This window comes from Sinohyriopsis cumingii, chromosome 10 (genome assembly GCF_028554795.1).
Source record: "Sinohyriopsis cumingii isolate HCF-2022 chromosome 10, ASM2855479v2, whole genome shotgun sequence".
Taxonomy (NCBI): Eukaryota; Metazoa; Mollusca; class Bivalvia; order Unionida; family Unionidae; genus Sinohyriopsis; species Sinohyriopsis cumingii.
This window is the reverse complement of record NC_142970.1, coordinates 114,188,125-114,209,635: the sequence shown is the minus strand read 5'-3', so window position 1 is coordinate 114,209,635 and position 21,511 is coordinate 114,188,125. Positions and strand designations below refer to the sequence as shown.

Genomic DNA, 21,511 nt, shown 5'->3' with positions numbered 1-21,511 from the left:
TACTTTACAGAGAGATTGGCCGAATTAATGAGACAGTCCGGATATGAAATTATTCAGACACCACCAGATGATTTTGACACGTATATGTCGAAGAAGAAAATTCACATCAGCGACGGTAACAACGACGTTGATAGTTTTCTTAAATCATCAATAGGTGAGCGAATAAAACAGTCTGAGGGAAATCCTGACATGACTATCACAGATTATGATGAAATCGAATCCAATGAGACGATCGCAGATTATACTGAAATCGAATCCAACGAGAATGATGAAATCGAACCTGACGAGAATATTGAAACTGAACCTAAAGAGATATCCGCATTATATCACCGATATAAAGCCGAAGATAATCTTGATCCGTACTTGGCAAAGAAAAGATATCTAGATTATATATTTCAAGCTGATGTTGGGAAGTTATCCGCGGAGGAAATCGAGTCTTTGTACAAGAAAACCTCGAATATGTTGTTGTCGCAACGAGTCATCGTTGATAAATTCAATAATGGTTCAGCCGTGAACAACATCAAATTTCGGTCAGATAAAATATCGCCTCGAGAAAAGATCGACACGATCAGAGATTTTCTAACTGTACTTGATTTACCTGATATTGTCGCGGATAATCTTGAAGAATCGTCCGTGATCGTGTCGCGAGAAGACCTTAAAATGCACGTCGAGGTTATGATGACCGATCTAGAACAACTAGGCAAATATAACAAACTGATGAGATCCTGGAGAGATATATTTCCTGATACAAGAATTCGATCACGAACATTAACACTGAGAAGTATAATAGAGAAAATAAAATTGATTTACAAAGAATTTGGTGCAACATTAACGTTATGCGGTAATACAAAATTCAAGTCGAGAAAATTTTATACTACAATATCCGATTTGGATCAAATCTGACTTTATTAATGACAAAATATGGCGGGAGACATTCATTAACGAACCTGGACCGGCCGGTAGCGACATTTCGATAACAAATAATCACACCGAGTTGCTCAGATTTCACATTTGGAGCGTCAACAGTTGGTTCATCAAGCTAGATCGAGGAGATGAGTATCACTAACAATAAATTACGTCATGAATGAAGTAGCATAATTATTTATTATTATTAGGAAAAACGCTACTTCATTCATGTCCCAAAAATTATCATTCATGTCTCAAAAATTATATATCAATTACGTCATGAATGAAGTAGCATAATTATTTATTATTATTAGGAAATGTACACTTCATTCATGTCCCAAAATTGTCATTCATGTCTCAAAATTTATATATCAATTACGTCATGAATGAAGTAGCATAATTACTTATTATTATTAGGAAAAACGCTACTTCATTCATGACATAATTGGTCTGAATTATTTACTATATTTGTCTGAAATATAATCAATATTAGATGAATATAAATACTATAATGAGTGAATATATCAACGTGATGTTAACACAACCAACAGCAAGTTGTAAAATCAACAAAGACACAAAATACATCGGATTTACAATCACTAAAATTATCGATAAAATCAACAACGGATTTTCCCAGAATCGATCAGTACGATATCTTAACAGAGATGAATTATCGCGACGCCGCCTGCAGGATAAATATCGACAAAGAAATTTATTGTCGTGACATTTTTCCGCTTCAAGAAAATTTTTGCAATAATATCAATTACTGGTTTGGGGATGAATATAACTAAAATTTGTGATAAAATTCTTGCTGAGGAAAGTAGCGTTATTCCTAAATAATAATAATATTTATGCTAGTTTCCTCAACAAGAATTTTGCTAAATTTGAATCACCAACAGACTCATGATGATCTGTATTGATTATTATGGCGTTACAATGGCATTTTTAAGTTATTTCGATGCCATGATAAATTTAAATTTATCTGTTGATGATATTATTGCTATGCGAGATTCAGGCGAGATTTATTTCAATAACAATTAAATTTATCACAACATCACATTACACATGGACAATCATTTTAGGTTTCTCGTACTCGAATCGGTCAAACAGCGGCTGAACAGTAATCTCATTATATATTTTTCTCGCCGCGGGGTTTGTTGCAATTTTAGTGAAATTACTCAACCGAGATTTATAATTCTGCTCCATCTCGTCGAGTTGTTGTTGCTTTGCTGCGACGTTATTTATTTTTTCAATAATCTCGGCGCTGCGATAATTGAGTGAATTATTATCGCGATTGTTCAATTTATCGATGATCTGATGCAGATTTTTATTCTCCTCGGCGATATTTGTCGAAATTGATTCATAACTGTTGTTGGATAATTTTAATTTTTTTATTTTCTCACGACACAATATTATTTCTAATTTTAATTTATCGACTTCATCAAGAGCCTCTACGAGTTTTACTTCCGCGACACTATTATATTTTACTTCCGCGACACTATTTTGTTTTACTTTCGCATCTTTATTGTGCTTTACTTTCACAGGAGCTTCTACAACTTTATTATGATTTACTTCCGCGATATTATTTTGTTTTACTTCCGCGACATTATTATGATTTACTTCTACAACTTTATTATGATTTACTTCCGCGACATTATTGTGATTTACTTCCGCGACATTATTGTGATTTACTTCCGCGATTTTATTTTGTTTTGCTTCCGCAACATTATTATGATTTACTTCCACGACATTATTGTGATTTACTTCCGCGACATTATTGTGATTTACTTCCGCGACATTATTATGATTTTTATCTACAGATGCTTCTGCAGTTATCTCATTCCAGATTTTACAAATTGTGGTATTACTTATTTTATATCTATTCGATAATTTCCTAACCGGCTGTTCACCTTTAGCACGTTTTATTTCAGTAATTTGTTTATTGGTCAGTAAAGTAATTTTCGGCATGTTATTAATAACAGTAACATAAAATAACATCAGTAAAAAATAAGTAATATCAGCGAAGAATAATATTATTTTCGAACAACGACGAGTTATTTTTAAAAATATATTTTTTGTCCGGCATTAATATCTCACCGCTTTTTAAGTTACTGAAATTTGAGATTGCAATAAACACATTACTAACCTAAGTAATTACTCAAATTTCAGTAGCTTAAAGATAACAAGAACTGCATGCTAATATCAGTGTAATAATTATTTAATAAGCCTAGTCGAAGAAGTAGATTGCGTATAATTCTACAGAGTACTTTTCAGTGTTTTTTTCTCACTGTAATTTTTGTTTTTTACTGAGTATTTTTTTTCTCATTGTACCTTTGATATTTCACTGAATACTTGCATTGTTTTTCTCATTGTATAATTTGTATTTTACTCAGTATTTGCAGTGTTTTTCTTATGTATTTTTGAACTTACAGTATATCTCACATTGTTTTGTTATTGTTTATTACTGTATTTTTTGGATATGTCACCTTTTACCTTCTATTTACGAATATAATATTTTTTTTCTCTCGAGCCTCGAGGACTCGGCTCAAATGAACCGGAGGGTATTATTAGGACAGAATTTTTTAGTACAAGTAATAAGATTGAAATTTTCTCTAAATTGTATTAAACGTAAGTTGATAAATTATATTGAAAGTAATTTTTTATTAAAATATATTGAGATTGAATCCATTTATTTCGGAATTACAATTATATACTACTTAATACAGATTGCGCTCTTATGATCAAGTACAACCGTCTATGCATACATTTCCCTTGTATCCTAAGTCGGCACAAAAAAAAAAAATACATGTAAAGTACCACATTGCGGAAACCTATAAAAACCATAAACTTTGACTAATCGCGCTGACGTTGTAGAATTATCTGTCTAATGATGTACATAGATCTAGACGATAATCTATAGAGACTACGAAGCCTCGTTTTGAGATTCTGGCCAACGCAAAAGAACTAACACTCATAACCATATTTGGCTTTGTCTTAAGAAACTGGTATACAAAGCCCCAGCCACGGGCTGACACCAGTTTTTCTGGCCAGAAGCTCAAACAGACTTTTGTCTTTACAGAATAAATTCTCTTCATAAAATTTGAACCAAAATTATGACACATGGTATTGAATGACTAAGATAGCAACTAGTTCAAGTGTACGGCTTGAATAGTGAAGGAATAAAGATATTGTATATTGATAGTTTTGTAATAGCATCACTATACTCATATGACTGGCATGCACTATTCTTTTTTCCAGTGATATATTTTAAATAGGGATTGAAGGACAGATTTAACCCCCGATTGAAATCGCATGCTTAATGAGACTGTCACCTTGAAAGGACTCCACAAGGGAGGTTACTCTTAACGACTTGTCGTATATACGAACAGTTGTTCAATTTATAAGCAGACAACAACATGAATTCCTCACTGGTGGATCATGCGGTCAAGCAGATATGTTCATCCCTCCCACTCCCATGCACAATGTGAATGTAGATATCAAGAGCTGCGTGGGCAGGGCGGTGCTTTATTTAGGACAAATAGGGCATGATGGACATCCTCTGCATCCCGATTGCCTCTCAATGTGTCTCAATATTATCGTGCCACTGGATTCATAAAGGCCGAGACAAGAGAGTGAGGATGATTCTGGGCAACTTTCCCTCAGGGAAATCCAGCTCACGTGCAAGCAGTGATATCATCCATCTCAACCCGCCAGATAACTTCAAGTCTTGTGGCGAGAGGCCAGAGGCAAAGAAGCAATTTTTGGATGCAGTGGAACTTAGCTGAATCGGCAGTCGTGTACACAGAAGTAGTATAGTTAGAGGAGGTTATGAAAACACGGGTATATTTCCACATGGTCTCGCCTCGCTTTTCCATATAACATGAGATCGCAGACGATTGGTCGTTTTCCTTTGGAGATGACGAGGCCGCCTTGAAAACACATGAAAGGAAAAGGATTTTGTCGGCAAATTATGTTATCGGAAAAGCTCGGCAAAGGTACTGTGGGGAACTTAGCCATGTTCTTTATTAGACTTCAGTATGCTACTGATTCAATCCGTCTGTTTTTGCCCACAAGACTGATGGCTGCATATGATTATGAAAGTCTTTTGCATAAAACTAGTTGCTTTGGATAACAGGACGATATTTATATATTGTTTTTAAGTAAAACTGAAGGCTTGGTTAGCCAACAAGTTTGGTGACGGATGGTAGTTATATACTGATTTAGATATAACTGACGCCTTAGCCAGCGGATGATGAAGTTGCTTATATATTAATTTTATATATTAATTTTCACACAAAACGAAAGTGAATTTGCAATTAGACAATACAATGTTACGTATATTTCATGGCGTGGAGGAAGCACTCTACCTATAATCTGTATGAGGCAAATGAGCAAGGGGGATGACAGGCACATCTTGCATGACACCAAGAATCCAAATTCTAACGTCTACATTCCGATCGCAGTTGCCATCATAGAAAAATGCCAGAAGGTTTTGACTACACATATTTGTTTATGGACGTTTGCTTAGTATCTTTCCAAGATACGTTACTAGAAGCCACGTGAACGACAACATGTTGGATAACAGGATCAAGAAGCTCGAGGCGGTGTCACGACATGCAAATAATTTGAGTAATGAAGTAGGAAACCACAAAACAACTGCTCGTCCAGTACACGCACCAAATATCGATTCTGGCAAACAAGAAATGTTTGCTTCTATGTCTAAAACAGAGAAAGTTTTACATGCCAGTTGGCCAAATAATCGTGTTTTGTTGCTCAGGGATTAGAGATAAGTCTTATTCGCCAATTCACGGCTGCTGTCATAATTTTTCTCTTGTATTCTTTGTATTTTGTTTCTTTTCCTTATTTGCTCTCTTGCCTGATCTTATCTTACAATTAAAGATTATACTTTAAAATGGTCGACATGAGAGCATACACAATCTACAGATTTATGAAGCCAACAAACTTTGTGAAATAAGACATGCCGGTCGCAAGCATATTCTTACAAATCTGACCCATAAAAATGGTTTTAAGGGCGGCATCGCATAAAAGATTATGCGAGCGCACCGATTCGTGTTTGAATGTTATCGTGGAATAATTTCAGATGCTCTTGTCCAGGATCACTTAAATGGTGACAGAGCAAACAATCTTTTAGAAACTCTTGAGGTGGTAACTTAGCGAGACAATTACAGAAAGGCTAATATAGGAGACTGAAGCAAATTTAACAATCCGCGACCTGTCTCAGCGAAAAATTTGGAAACGTAGGAACGGATTTTTTTCTTCTTCTTCTTCAATTTCATAGTCTGTGTAACTCTCGGAGCATGCACATGTTTTATCTAATATTGCTGCACCGGTAGCATCAAAACATCTCACTCGACAGCAAACAACGCGCGCTTATTACCTTTAATTGCGCATGAGGTGTCATATATTTTTTATAATACAATCATGTCCATAATATTTAGCATAATCTTATTGTGATTAGATCAGACTTAACTCAGAAAAAATCTGGTGTCTTATGATTTTGATCTATAATCACTGTGAGCAAATGTGTTCCCATCATCGTCCAAAAAATCTTTTATCGTCGTAGCCAGAGAGACCGATTTTATTTAGTGCGATCATACATAGCACGGGCTGGTCTGATCGAAATGTATTCACTTTGACATATAGCTCCTCGCCAGCAAGCACTGCCAGGCAGTCTTTATAATGAATAACGTGTTTTACAACAGTTACTTTAATACCGGCAGTCATGCAACTTTAGCAAGTTCATTTTACTTCGCAATGCAACGATCTCTGCCATGTGCTTTTCTTTAAATCTACCCACATGTTTTTGTTTTTGTTATTGTCTTTTTTTGTTGTTGCTGGCATCATAGTACCACCTGAGCGGGTTATCATTTTATCTACTAGAACCAGATAAATCATATTTGTTTCGCATATCATCATAAACATTATCAGTCCTAATTTCTTAACACAGAGAGCAGCATTTGGGCTTGGTCGCCATATTTCGCTTTCATCTTATTTTAATGAAATTCACGGATAAGAAACGTTGACAACGAAAGCATGGCGAACACAGTGCTTACTGGCTTATTTAATTTTATATATTTTTTTTCTGTGGGTCGCGACCAAGTTCTTATAAAAAAAATTCATATAGACGGAGCATGGGTCGACCATTAATTGATTACGTCGCGCCATATCGCTGATAAGTTCGGCATTAACACGCTTCCTGATCTTTTCCATTGTACTGCAACTCTAAGATCATAAACTAAGTAAAATAACAAAGCGAAAACATAATATATTTGTAAAATTCAATAAATAATTCATTTCTCTGGAATACTAAGCGAAAATTTAAAAAAGAACCTGCATTATTGAGAATTAAGTCCCATATAGCCTAAAAGTTTATCACAAGTTTAAAATTAGTAAGAATTCCTAATGAATTCCAGTGGCGTTCCGAATAAATCTGTTGATGCGCAAATAGCCTTAAAAGTTCTAATTTGCCAACAGTCTTGAAGTCTCGGAATGGTATGATCCAAAATGTCCTTGAATGAATTCACAATAATTTCAAAGTTGTTACTTAGTCCTAGAGTCAATGATGACTTTGTAACTCCAATGCATAATTTAAATAAACAAATTATAACTGAAAGAAACTAAAAGACTGAGTTAACTAGTTAGATATTAAAGTAAGAATAATTAATTCAGTTGATCCCAATCTTTATATAAAAAAACAAAAGGAACAATAAGAGGATCCAAGATAAGGGTAAGTTACTCATCAACTACGGAAACAAAATCACTTCTGGAAGCTTCTGATGTCAAAAGGCCATCTAAACATGTTTACAAAAAAGGCATTATCTTAAGTGCCAACCCACAATCATGGACAAAAGTCAGTTATATAATAGGATCTTTAAAGAACTGACCCTTACAATCTACATTTATGGAAAAAAATTAAACAAATAGATACGTATGACAATAGCTTTTCTCCAAATATCAATGTATTCATTAGCTTGAAAAAAACTAATTCAAAATCGTTTCTTTCAGCCGCTCGATTGGTTGCGTTGAAATCTAGGTAACATTTTAGCCACGCTTTTTGTCTGAATTTCACAACACGGTGAAGACCGACTAGCCACAATCAATGTCTAGGCATTGTCTCTGGCTTTTGTAGTGGATAAATTAGAGCATTTTATCAAGTAAATTAGACTCAGTTTAGGTTCTCAAAAATTTATGACTCCTCGTTCTTTATTTCTTCAGTGCTACAGAAAACTGACCTAGCAATACATCTTCTACCGTCATACTTTCTTGTGAAATGGGATAGCCATTGTGCGCGTAATGTAGCTCAGCCGGACTATTTTTATTCCTCACGAGAATATAGCCTTTGTGGTCATCACTACGTAATATTGCTCTTTAGAATTATCTGTAACCATACGAATTCGTCCGCAGGAAGCTACTGCAATAGAGACCAGCCATAGAAGGTATTAGAATCATGGTATGCATTAAATTATGTGACCTGTACTTCGTTATTGTCAGGCACGTTATTATTGGTGGATACCGCATGTCGCTTGGTTGTTGTTGTCGTTGTTGTTGTAGGGTTAAACGCCATTTTTTCAGCATAAGATAGGCTATAAATGGCGGCCAGTTTAAATGGCGGAGGATGAACCTGGGAAAACCACGGAAAGAACCACCGACCCACGAGAAGCTACTGGCAAGCTTTCTCGCATACCCACATTGGCCGAACATGAGACTCGAACCCACGCAGACAGAGGTGAGATGACAATGATTCGTAACAGTGAGCGTTTTAGACCACTCGGACACTTGGGGCCCTGTGTCCCTTGGTAATGAAAGAAATTCTTCCATTTTAGATGAAAGTGTTCTCATCAGTATCAATGTGCTACTCCAGCCTGAATTTCGTTAGCATCAGCGCTGCATCCCACGACGAATAAAACCAAGCTGAATCTGGCGTACAGTATGACATACGGAGATCACGAAATATTTAAAAAATGTCGGCAAGCATGAGCATATCTGATTTAAATAAAGTTTATGATACTCTCTTAAATTTGTGATACCGAACGCCGTCCAGCTGATGTTAACGTAAGCGTAGTCTTCATCAGAAATATATGTGGCGTCAAACTTGATGCATAATTATTTTCATGCTCGCAGAGCGGTCTTGTCAATTGTTTTTCCCCACGACGTCATGAAATCATGCCGATAGATTTCTTTGCGATCTAGCAGACTGAGCTTGTCGCCACAAAGTTCTTCTGCAGTATATATGAACGACTGTGTATCCGTAAGCAGCTTTTCAAGCGAAACATTTATGAGCTGTAGGCTCTATATAAAATACAGCTTGCATAGAGAGAATGCTAACTATTCCTCTAGGCTATTTGGCATGCTAAATATTCCTCTAGGCTATTTGGCATGCTATCTATTCCTCTAGGCTATTTGGCATGCCAACTATTCCTCTAGGCTACTTGGCATGCTAACTATTCCTCTAGGCTATTTGGCATGCTAACGATTCTTCTAGGCTATTTGGCACGCTAACTATTCCTCTAGGCTAATTGGCACACTAACTATTCCTCTAGGCTATTTGGCACGCTAACTATTCCTCTAGGCTATTTGGCACGCTAACTATTCCTCTAGGCTATTTGGCATGCTAACTATACCTCTAGGCTATCTGGCATGCGCGTTGTCTTCTTCTCAAATTTTCCGAAATGTTTCACTGTCACATGTGAGTCGTAGCCTTTGAGATTATGAAATATCATTAGCATAAATTCTGGCGTCCTCAATATCAGATTGCATTTATTATGAACCAGCTCCGAGATATCGTCCAGTAAATTTAACATTGATATCTTACTTTGTATTCACCTTGTGGCTGCTAAGAAAGCCAACATAACGTAGCCAATAAAAAATTTCTGTCTTCTGCATCAGAAATTAGTTTTTGTAGTTTTGGTAGGTGTAATGCATGTCACGTAGCTGATTTCTCATGTTAAGGACTGTATGGGATATTTTGCAGTTTTGTACCGCATTATATGTTTTTGCTCACTTAGCTTATTGTTAACGCGGACGACTACGTACGGGTATCCACATGGGACATGACCTTGACATTTTCTTATCGAGCATTTCTCTGAATTCCTATCAACACTGGATATGGAAACAAGCAGTGACTCAAAATCAACATAAATTATGAATGGCTCACGTATCATACAAGTGACGGTTTCATATTTCGACACATTATTAATTATTATTATTATTATTATTATTATTATTCATGATAGCTTCCACGACGTTGGCACAGTATCTGCCATGATCACTATGGAGCTCTTCATCAGAAAAGCCTTGGAGACGATTTCGGCAATATTACTTCAACTTGTATATATTTTTTGGGCCATTCATTAAACCGGAGAAATTTGTAATTCACGGTGCTGTCGTGCACGAAGAACATGTCAATGTCGCGCTCCGATACCATTGAAGGAATATGTAGGCCTTATAGGGAATAGATACATGCGCTGTTACTAACACGAAATATATTTACCAAGATACTTGTTATTCGTTCAAATATCTATACGTCATTTACTTGAATTGGAAAAGCAATCACAGACCAAAACCTTACTTTCATCGATAGGTAACATAGTTTGTCAGGAAAATAATTTGGTGATCCCTCCCTTGTTATGGTGGTTTGGTTATCGTTATCTAGATGATCGACCACAATATTATTTCTTTTTTCCACTGTGCAGCACAGGTATGGAGCTATTTTCCCATTCAAGTAAATATAGTACACATACTAAATATTTGTCAGATTTTTTCCTTTTGGGATTGAACAATATTCCCACTATTTTTACGTCCGATATCGTCTATCATAACTCAGCAGGTTAAGGCATTATAATATGGTCAGTTCGCAGTTGACAGCGATACGCGCAATCCAATTACCATAAAAGTAATGTCTTTTATAGCTGCGACTCAGGATTCCTAACTGGAACCATGACATTACTAGACCTCTTTGACACACTATCACATCAATGAATTAATGGATTTCACGTTATGACTTGATGATTAGAAATTTACTGATATATATATATATATATATATATATATATATATATATATATATATATATATATATATATATATATATATATATATATATATATATATATATATATATATATATATATATGTATGTATGTATGTATGTGTGTATATATATATATATATATATATATATATATATATATATATATATATATATATATATATATATATATATATATATATATATATATATATATATATAGTAAAATCAATTGACATATACATACTAAAATTAATTCTTAGCATGCAGGGTCCATATCATCTAAGACAGGTAAATTAATCCTCACATTTAGTGTCAGAGTAATGCACGAAATTCCTATAATACACGACTTTTAGTACATACAAGCCACTAAATCCGAACATATTCATATCAATGAAATATTGTATGGCATTCTTACAGTGCAGGAGTTATACTATTCAAGACAGTGAATGCAGGATTAACTTCTGAACTAAAGAAAAATTGAAGTATGAATAAAAAACGAATAAATGCAACATACTTACATCAATGAACATGTTGCATGCGATTGGGGCAATATCTTTGTTCCTTTCTGATATTCGCTCTTAGTTTAGAGCCAAGCCTCTCTCTGGTTCCGGGTCTCTTACATTCTTCCAGACCCCCGTCCCTTTGAATATTTATTTAACGAGAAAAATGCTTGTTAATTTCCTTAGACTCCCCCAGAATTCCCTTTCGGCCAAAAACTTGGACTGCCGAATTTCGCAAGAGAAATTACATAAAACATTGAATTTCTTCTGGGAAACACACCCCTCGTTTAGTTTAGGCAATCTGGAGTAACTTCTATAGCCGACAAAATTTTAACATTACAATGGGAATAAATCTCGTTGGTCTGCCTTTGATAAAAACTAATCCTGGGGAATTTTAATTTTGTGACAACTATTTCAAATGGCCCAATATTGTTGCTGGCTTGTCTCAACTTTGTCATTTTCCGCTGCTTGACCTTGTGTTAAGTTAACATTGGCTTCGTCTAGCTGTCTGACCGTAATCCAAAGGGACTCTGGTTACAATTCTAGTATGCCCCCAAACAAGAGTGGTTAACCAACGAATATACCGATTTATTGAAAGCCTAGCCCATACGTCCATCCTAATTGTGACCTTTTGGGCCACGAAATAAAGTGAAAATAAACAGCCCCCGTGAAGCAGTTCGTGTCATTGCTTTTACGTTCACGAAGCTTTGAATAGCATTACATTTTGCAGGATGCTCTAAATATTATCGACCAAGCTGTGGTTTGTGTTTTGACCTACTTACTACGCACATTACTACGCTAACTAGAACCCAAGCAGATTATTGCGCTAGAATGTATCCTTCTTGTTTCTGAGCGAGGTAAGATCATTTTGTTGTCTTGTATATCTTAGCCCAGTGCTCGCACTGGCTTCGAAATAAAATGTGCTTCGGTTTCAGTATCATCTGTAGTTGTAAACAGCACGCTGATGCCAAGAGAAAACGTTATACCACAATGCAGACTGAACTCATCTGACAAAATCTTACATTAGGTGCTATGGTTTTGATCGAAATTTCAGATGACAACATCTTGCATTGTCGCATAACGAAAGTAATGTGAGAGCAAGTGAAGGCCCCCAGAACAAAGCTCATGTTTGTGTTTATTTTATTTAATAGGCAGATTGTTTCTCTAATTGAATATTCATAGCCTCGCGAGCAAAATATTTTTCTTGATACAAGCCAGGCTGTGGCGCATCTTCAGCACGTTGTCATAGCAGATGCAATCTTGTCTGCGTGAACGCAGCTCATAACGCGTATTTTCTGTATGCAAACATTCTTTACAAACTTAGGTTTTTCAATCACTGGTTTTGCAACATCTGTATTTCATGATTTCCTGTACGTGTCACCGTATCAAGATCCATATGAAATGTCATACAAGGATTGTAGAAGTTTACGATAGCTTAGAACAATATCTGTAACTTCTCCAGAGAGAATGTAAGCAATGTATCTGACATCTTTGACAGAAATTTAAGACTTCGTTTGATAGAAATCTAGCACGATGGGGCGACTGTTTGTGACTACGACGAATATGCTACTTAGAGAACGCTGTTTATGTTATAATACCAGGCCGCAGAGATATACCAGACAATACAGCATCAGAAATTTATCAACTTCGATTACGTCCTCCAAACAATATTTTTTCTGCTGGGTGTGCCAGACAAGGCCGCCGTGTATAAGCCTGTAGCGAGCAAAAAGTGTTAGAATATTTCTCAGATGAAAAGTAAATATAATTTCCCTTCAGAATGCAGATAGTCTGTGCATAGATTGCGTATATTATTGTTTGCAGAGAGCAGACATGCCTTGTGTGTAAGGGAGATGTTTGTTTTAATGCACGCTCATCATTGGAAAAGTCATAAACGATGGTGTACAAAGACTGTGACAACTACAAGATCTAGGCTTTTGAACAAGTTGGACAATTAACTCCAAAAGACATATTAGCGCTTACAGTGTTGGATGACAACGTAAAATATATACCTAACCGATACACATTTGACATGAAACAATATACGGACTATCATTAACAAAATGCCAAAACAGAACATTCTTTTTTTTGAAGTTTATCAATGAAGAGTTAAATGCTGAGCAGCAATCTATTTTTCAAAAATACTATTATTATTAAGTACTACATCAAATTCCACTGTGATGCCATTGAGATTCATGCAGCTCACGAATCGAATTGCTTATTCAGCAGATAATTGGATAATTATGTAAGCATCAGTAACAATACAAATACCACGAGGAATCTTTGCTGATGATCCAGTGGCTCCCAAATATAGCCAAGAAGAATAAACAAATAAAAAAACACACACATTGCCAAGTGTTTTCGTGATGGTATTCTAAAAGAAAAGTTGTCAGTTCTTTTCATAATGTCACTTTTTGCAGCTATTAAATATGCAGAAGTAAATGACAAAGACCTAGACTTTACTGAGCTACCGCAAAATATTTTCTTCACGAATTGACGTTGATATTCAATGAAAGATAGAGGAAAGATAATTTCACAGCAGCTTCATCAGAAAAGCATTATGTACAAACGCAGCATTGGTCAAACTTATTAAGTCAAGGTTAAACTTATTAAGTCGTGGTCAAACTTATTAAGTCGTTGTCAAACTTATTAAGTTCGGGCTTGCCGCGCAAGAGCCTTGGTATGTAAAAAAACCCAATTTTTTATTCGTACAATCTTAAGATATTATAGACTTCAAATGTATCAGTAGCCATTGTGAAAAAGAACAACGTGAAGAATTTGCTGCATATTAGAGATGTTTTCATAAATGAGTTTACTACTTCAAGAAATCTTACCGTTATTACAAGCCCCTGCTATGTATGTTGACAGCGATTCCGTTGGCACTTAGTATAGTAGGTACTGCTGGCACGTGTGATTTCCTAAATCAGTTTATTCTGATTATATCTGGAGCAGCAGAGAGGGTGAACAGACCAATGGTCGAAAAACGTCCAAATGTCGAAAATAAGCCTTCCTACAAATGATCGAGAAATCAAAAAAGCGTCGACAGATTTAAAAAAGCTTCGACACTTTACTGAGAAAATCTCTCCGGAATTTGTCTAATTAATATTACTCCATTGTCGTTGGTGATTTTTTCTATTTTATTATGCACGCGTTTTACGCAATTACGTCTTCGCGAGGTCCCACCCTCTCTGCTGCTATAATTAAATCATTATGTTATATTAAAATAATGGTACATCCGGAATCTCATACAGCAAGGATAGCTCGAGAACGATTAGAAGCAATCAAAACCTTTCTTCCTGTCAGAGACTCATTTAGAGAAAACTTACGAGCGCAGCAACAATCACAAGTTGAGTACGAAGAAGACACTAAAAAACTATTTAAACCCGTCACTGCAGTTACTAAGAAAGCTGCCGAGGCTGTTGAAAAAACTATATGGGGAGATATTGAGGATGATGAGAATTGGAAAAAGGGTATTTTTCCAGTATTAGAACAAACTGCAGTGCAGACTGAAAAAATAGCAAGAAGAACCAAACAAACAAAAAGATTTTACGAGATCTTCCAACTGAGATAGCTGCGGCTCAGTCTCCACCCGTTGGTGAAGATATTTGAAAACTTCGTACTGAAGTCGCCGACGTAAAAAAAGAACTTGCACCTGAACCCGAACCAGTAGGAGAAAACGTAGAATTGATTGCAAGATTTAAGAAAGGGTTTGTCGAAGATATTAGAAATACTAAAGGAGAAAAATTACCCGAAACGATATTATTTTGTATATTTAATAAATCTGATATTTTAAAACCCCGTCATGAAAAAGTAAGTGATAATAATCTTATTAAATTGATATATCGCGTATATAGAAACAAAAAACAAGCTACAGGTCCAGAATACAAAAATCTTGATAAAGAAGTAAAAAGACTTTATAGAGAGAAAATAAAACAACTAGAACAAGAACAACTCTCCCAGCAGAAACCTTCATATCAACTTCCTCCACCGCAGCAAGAACCCTCATATCAGCTTCCTCCACGTTTACAACGTAAAAAAATTTCTGCGCCGGTAATGACATTTACACCGACAGATTCACCACCTGGATTTCGAAGTGATTCACCTGGCACACACCGGGTCACCACTGAATCATTTTATCCGATAATGCAACCACCAGTATTTAAAACACCTCAAGATGAACCTAAAAAATGGTTCTAGTTTATGTCCTGACAATATTCTCAATGACGTGTCACGGTTAGAAGTTCTCATAGGGGGAAAACGTGCCGGAAATAACTCACCAGAAATAACCAGTGAAGCAGCTGATATTTGTCGGCGATTATTTCAAGGTGGTATTATGGATCGCAGCATTTATCGTTCCCTTATTGATGAAATTGCTGATGATTATCACAGCGACTAAACAATTAATTAATCAGTATATAAAAATGGTTATACACACTGCTCAACGTAGACCGATCATGGTCAGGGTAGTAAACTCACGACTGCCAAATTACAAAGCAATTTACGGAGATGGACTTGGTGATGTTGTTCAGGGTCTATTTAGAAGGATGGCTCCAAAAGCAATACCGACTGCAAAACAATTAGGGATGAAGGCTATTGAGGCTGTTCGTGATAAAATTCCTGGCACTATTGGTAATCTTGCCAGTGAAGCGTTCTCGACTGTCAAGGACAGACTAGCTCGATTAGTACGAAGAAAACATCAGCAACCAATGAAATTGGCCAGCACTGAAGTTATGCCAGCAAATGTCAGTAAAATAATAAATCAGGTTGCAAATCAAAAACTAGCGGAATTATCTGGCAGAAAGAAATATAACAGCAAATTTAATAGCAGGAAGCGGTCTTCGTCGACGATGATAATTTAGATTACCATTTGGAAAAATGGTAATTATAATAAAATGTTCAAGCGGATATCCGACCCAGCATTTGACATGGATGCACCGGTCCTCAAAGATGAATCAGTACATGATTATCAGTTTTATTCCTATGACGCAAGACAACCAAATCAGCGGGGGAGAATCGAATTACAGGTTCAGGATACAAGTAGATATTTCTTGCCCGCTGAGGCGTTTATTGAAGTAGAAGGTGAAATTGTAACGAATGTTGCGGCTAATACGCCATATGATGCCAATTTGCGAGTTGGCTTTGTCAACAACGGGATTATGGCGCTGTTTGATAGCGCCACATACATGATTGATGAAAAAAAATATTGAATCAATTCAGAAGGATGTTGATGTTGCTACAACAATAATTGGTCTAGCGAGATATTTCTGATGATTACACAAGATCAGCCGGTCCAACAATGATGTTTGCTAAGGATATTACCGACAACGCTGATCATGTTCAGTATACTAAAATACGGACACCACAAAATACTGCATCTGATCCACAACCAGTTGCTGATGGTCATGAATATGCAGCTAGACCAGCTGATGTTTTTGATATTATAGGAAGTGTTAATGCAACTTACAACTTAGGATTTGCAACACGCCGAGCAGCGTTGTCAGGAAATAATATAAATTTTTCATGTGCAATTCCATTGTCTCACATCTTTGGATTTTGCAGAAATGTTAGAAAGGTCATCTTTGGAGCTAAGCACACAGTTGAGCTCGTAAGAAAAGGTGATGATAATGATGCAATCTGGCGAGGTGCTTGTGTTGCTGATAGTAAAGTAAATATAACGAAACTTTCATTGTGGATGCCAGTAATGATTCCATCTATTGGTGAAGAACAAAAATTACCCTCTTTAACGGATAAAGGCGGTAAATTATTGCTATCAAGGTTAACAGTAACCACAGATGCTGCTCAAAATAACGCTAACGGTCAGTTTACATGGCATATAGCATCACAACAAGGTGTTTCTGCACCGCGGCATATTTTTATTGCGCTTCAGACCACTAATCGTTTTGGTAATCAAGAACGTACTCATATGATATTTGACAAACTTGGAGTTGATGAAGTTTCCTTGCGGATAAATAGACATCAAGAACCAGCTGAAGATATATTGTTAAATTTTGGTCAAAATCACGTAGCGCTTGTATATCATCGTTTGATGTCATTCATGGGACGTGATCAAAACGTGGATACTGGGGTGCAAATATCACAGTTAGATTTTACAACATTATATCCAATTTATTATTTTTCGTTGGAACATCTTGATTTATCTAGACAATCTGTCGTTGATATTCTTTTTCGAGCTCGTGTTACTGACCTGCCTGGTGGTGCCGTCTACAGAGCAATCGTGGTTATACTCAGCGATAAAGCCATGTTACTTGAAGGTGGTAGTGGTCGAATGAGAGTCGTTGATGCACCAGTGGAAAATCTTTAATCATTATTTGGAGCGTGGCAAGTATTTATCATAAAATGCCATATCATCACGTTAGTGTCAGTCTAAACTATCATTATCAGATCGTCAACTGAAACATTTCAACGACGCTAGACGATCAAAAACAGGCGTCAAACTTAATCTCTCTGCGGGTGCGATTAAGGACTCAATTAAAACCGGTGGTATTTTTCCACTTCAGCGTTAATAGCCGCTGCCGCTCCAGCCGTAGCAAACGCTGGCTCTAAAGAAAGCAACAGGGCGAGGATACAAAAAAGGGACGCGGCCTAAGATTACCGGGATCTCGTTGGGGAAGAGATCTGAGGCTTCCAGGATCACTTCGTTAGATGCTCCAGCATCAAATTTTGATTTACTTGATGCTGCTAAACGATTAAAAATAAAAAACTTCAGAGGTGTTTTTATGCGAGATCAATTACCGAAACAACCGAATGAATTCGAAACAGGCATTATTAATCTCGACTCGAATTCAGGACCCGGTACTCACTGGGTATCATACGCGGTTGATCCACGTGGAATCGTTTATTTTGATTCATACGGGTTAGCTCCACCGCGTGAGTTTATCAAGTATGTTGCACCACTTCACGCGCAAGTTTGGTTTTCAACGCTACCCACACAAACAATGACAGATCCGCCAATATCTGGTCGTGAGGCAATTAATGTACTTAACGCTATATCAAACTCATCCAAACCGCCACATAAAGTTGTGCATGATTATACAAGCAACCGATTCGTTTGAAACAGATCTTAAAATATAATGGTTGATATTTACGGAAGAAGATCTTCTTCACGCGTTAAGAAAAAAAAAACGGCGACATTGATCTGTCAAATTACGCGACTAAAGATGAACTCGCTGATATCATGAATCTTCCTGGAGTTTACCCAGATGAGGTTATTATTTTTCAGGATCGATATGGTAAACTAAAAACCAGCAATATTAAATGGAATGATATAATTCGACGAGTATTCGGTGCAGTCACGGATAATATCCCCGTGTTTACTGACAGCGGCAGAATCAGGTATTCAAGTATCTGGTTTACAACCATCAGAAATCAAATCACAGCAAGTGTTGCTAATCGCGTGAAAAATACCGGTGACACAATTTCGGGCGAACTCAGCATGAACGGGAATAAGATAGTAGTTTTAAGAGATCCAACATCCGACGAAGATGCCGCAACAAAACAATACGTCGACGTCAACTGCAATACCGTAGATGGTAAATTATCCACGCTGCGGGCCGAATATGACGTTCACGTAAACGCGTTTGCAAGACATCGTAGAAACCTTCAAAAAACTAATGAAACCGCAGAGGAATTGTTTGGTAATCCATTGGTCGTTGACGTAAAACTCGTTGATATCAAGACGAACATCGACACGATCAAAAAAACACAGCAAGACATCGTAGCGGAGATTCCTGAGATCGTTAATAAAACCAGTTTGATTAAAATTCAGCGGGAATAATTCCAGGGCATATTATAAACATCGTATACACGGTGTCATCTGGATTCGCAACCTGGTCGCAGCAAAATTAAACTATCAAATATACCGCAACAGTCACTGGCGTGTACAGGCTGTCTGTGTTCAGTGCTGCAAAATTTGAAATATTTACAACGTATCCATGGCGTCATTCAACTGAAAAGTTTTCCGGGTTTGTATCTGTTATATTAAATAGCGGAAACGAAGAAATATTTATTCTGGAAGCAGCTGATAAGAAATTAACCGCAACATCCTTCTGGTGGTGTTTGGAATTTGAGGCTGAAACACCTCAATTATTTACTGCATAAAATATAATGAGTACCTCAATCGACGACGCATCTCAATACAGGTATAATCAAGCGCGTGAATGGCAAACGAACTTAAAAGATCGATTCGAACAATACACGGTAAATGTAAAGAAATATCGACGACGACTAGTTATCGTCGACGTAATCGTTTATTCAGCATCCGCTGTTGTTGCGATGCCATAGTGGCGAAGAAGTTTCCAGAGTGTCTTGCAGTACACGCTGTCGAATGCCTTTTCATAATCGACAAAATTGATGTAGAGTGAAGAATTCCACTCCAACGATTGCTTGACTATGATGCGAAGAGTAACTATTTGGTCTGTACACGATCTGTTCTGCCGGAAGCCCGCTTGCTCATCTCGTAATTGTGCATCAAAAGCCTCCTTCATCCTCTCCAAGAGGACCCGGTTGAAGACTTTCCCTGGTTCTGATAAGAGTGTGATTCCTCTGTAGTTGGAGCAGTTGCTGAGGTCGCCTTTCTTTGGGATCTTGATGAGTGTCCCTCCTTCCAGTCAGTCGGTTTTTCTTCTTCCTCCCAGATCTTCTCAAAGAGGTGATATCGCATTTCCACTGAAGCATCTAAGTCTGCTCTGAGGTTTTCTGCTGGGATACCATCAGGTCCAGCTGCCTTGCCGTTCTTCAGCTGGGTGATGGCTTTCCTGATCTCGTCTCTGGTGGGATCGTCACAGCTTATGGGGAGATCTGCATTGGCTGGGTGGATTTCTGGGGGATTTAGTGGGGCTGACCTGTTCAACAGTTCTTCAAAATGTTCTGCCCATCTCTTAATTTGGTGTTCTGTACTTGCTCTGGTCTTTCTCTGCTTGTCCTTTACGGGTCTCTCTGTTTTGCTGTACTTGCCATACAGCTTTTTGGTGATGTCATACAGCTTCTTCATGTTTCCACTTCTTGTCGCTTCTTCTGCCTCTGCTGACATTCCTTCAACACAGTTTCTCTTGTCTATCTTGATGCTTCTTTTCACTTCTCTGTGGGCGTCAGTGCACTCTTTTTGTACCTTTACTTTTGTAGTTCTTGTCCTACTGCTATTTACTGCTGCCTTTTTCTGCTTACGCATCTGGACTTTGCGCAATGTTTCAGCTGAAATCCATTCTTTCTGTTGGTGCTTCATGGGGCCTAGTACTTCTTGGCATGTTGATTTTATTGCCTCTTTAACTTTCTGCCATCTGTTGTTTGCATTGTCTTCCTCATCTTCAAGAAGCTCTTGTAGCACTTGGTACTTGTTGTAGAGCGTCAGTCTGTATTCTTCTTTAGTTTTGGCATCTTTCAACAGGCTGGTGTTATACTTTGTTTTCTTCTCTTTGGTGCTCATCCAGTTCTTCTTCAGCTTAAGTTTCAGCCTTGCGACAACTACGTGGTGGTCAGATGCCACATCTGCTCTCCTCTTCACCCTCACATCTTGCAGGGATCTTCTGGACGTCTTGGCTATGCAGATGTGGTCAGTCTGATTTTCTGTCACATGGTCTGATGATATCCATGTGCTCTTGTGGGGAAAGATGGTACCCCCAATGACTAGCTTGTTCAGTGCACAAAGGTTTGCAAATCTCTCTCCATTTTCGTTCATCTCGCCCAGGCCGTGGATCCACATGGTTTGTTCATACCTTGTGTTGTCAGACCCAACTTTGGCATTGAAGTCACCCATGAGGATGTTGATGTCTTTGTCTGGGAAGTTCTCTACTATATTCTGTTGTCAGTTGTAAAACTGGTCCTTATCTTTTTTCCTATCAGTGTATTATATGCTTGCTTTGACAGCAAGATCCCCACCCCCTGTGTATGAGGTGCATTATCTTCCTCATGTCCTGAATACAGTAGCATCTCTCCTGTCATCAGTCTTCTTTGCCCGGATTGAGTCCATCTTGTCTCACTAATGCCCAGTAGAGATAGGTTGTGGTTCCTCATCTCTGCTGCTACCTGTGCTTTTTTTCCT

At 37.2% G+C, this 21,511-nt stretch overlaps 1 protein-coding gene across 4 annotated transcripts in view; it reads left to right on the top strand.

The window, feature by feature from the left end:
• Nucleotides 1–21,511, top strand: part of LOC149791060 (uncharacterized) — a 39,586-nt gene that overhangs the window by 7,764 nt on the left and 10,311 nt on the right. The window contains exon 1 of one of the 4 annotated variants that reach the window (XM_089972981.1): nt 8,188–8,377. The exons of the other annotated variants lie outside the window; for them this stretch is intronic. The gene's annotated coding sequence lies outside the window, so the exon portion shown is untranslated. Of the gene's footprint in view, nt 1–8,187; nt 8,378–21,511 lie in introns of those variants that run through there. 4 annotated transcript variants of the gene reach the window in all.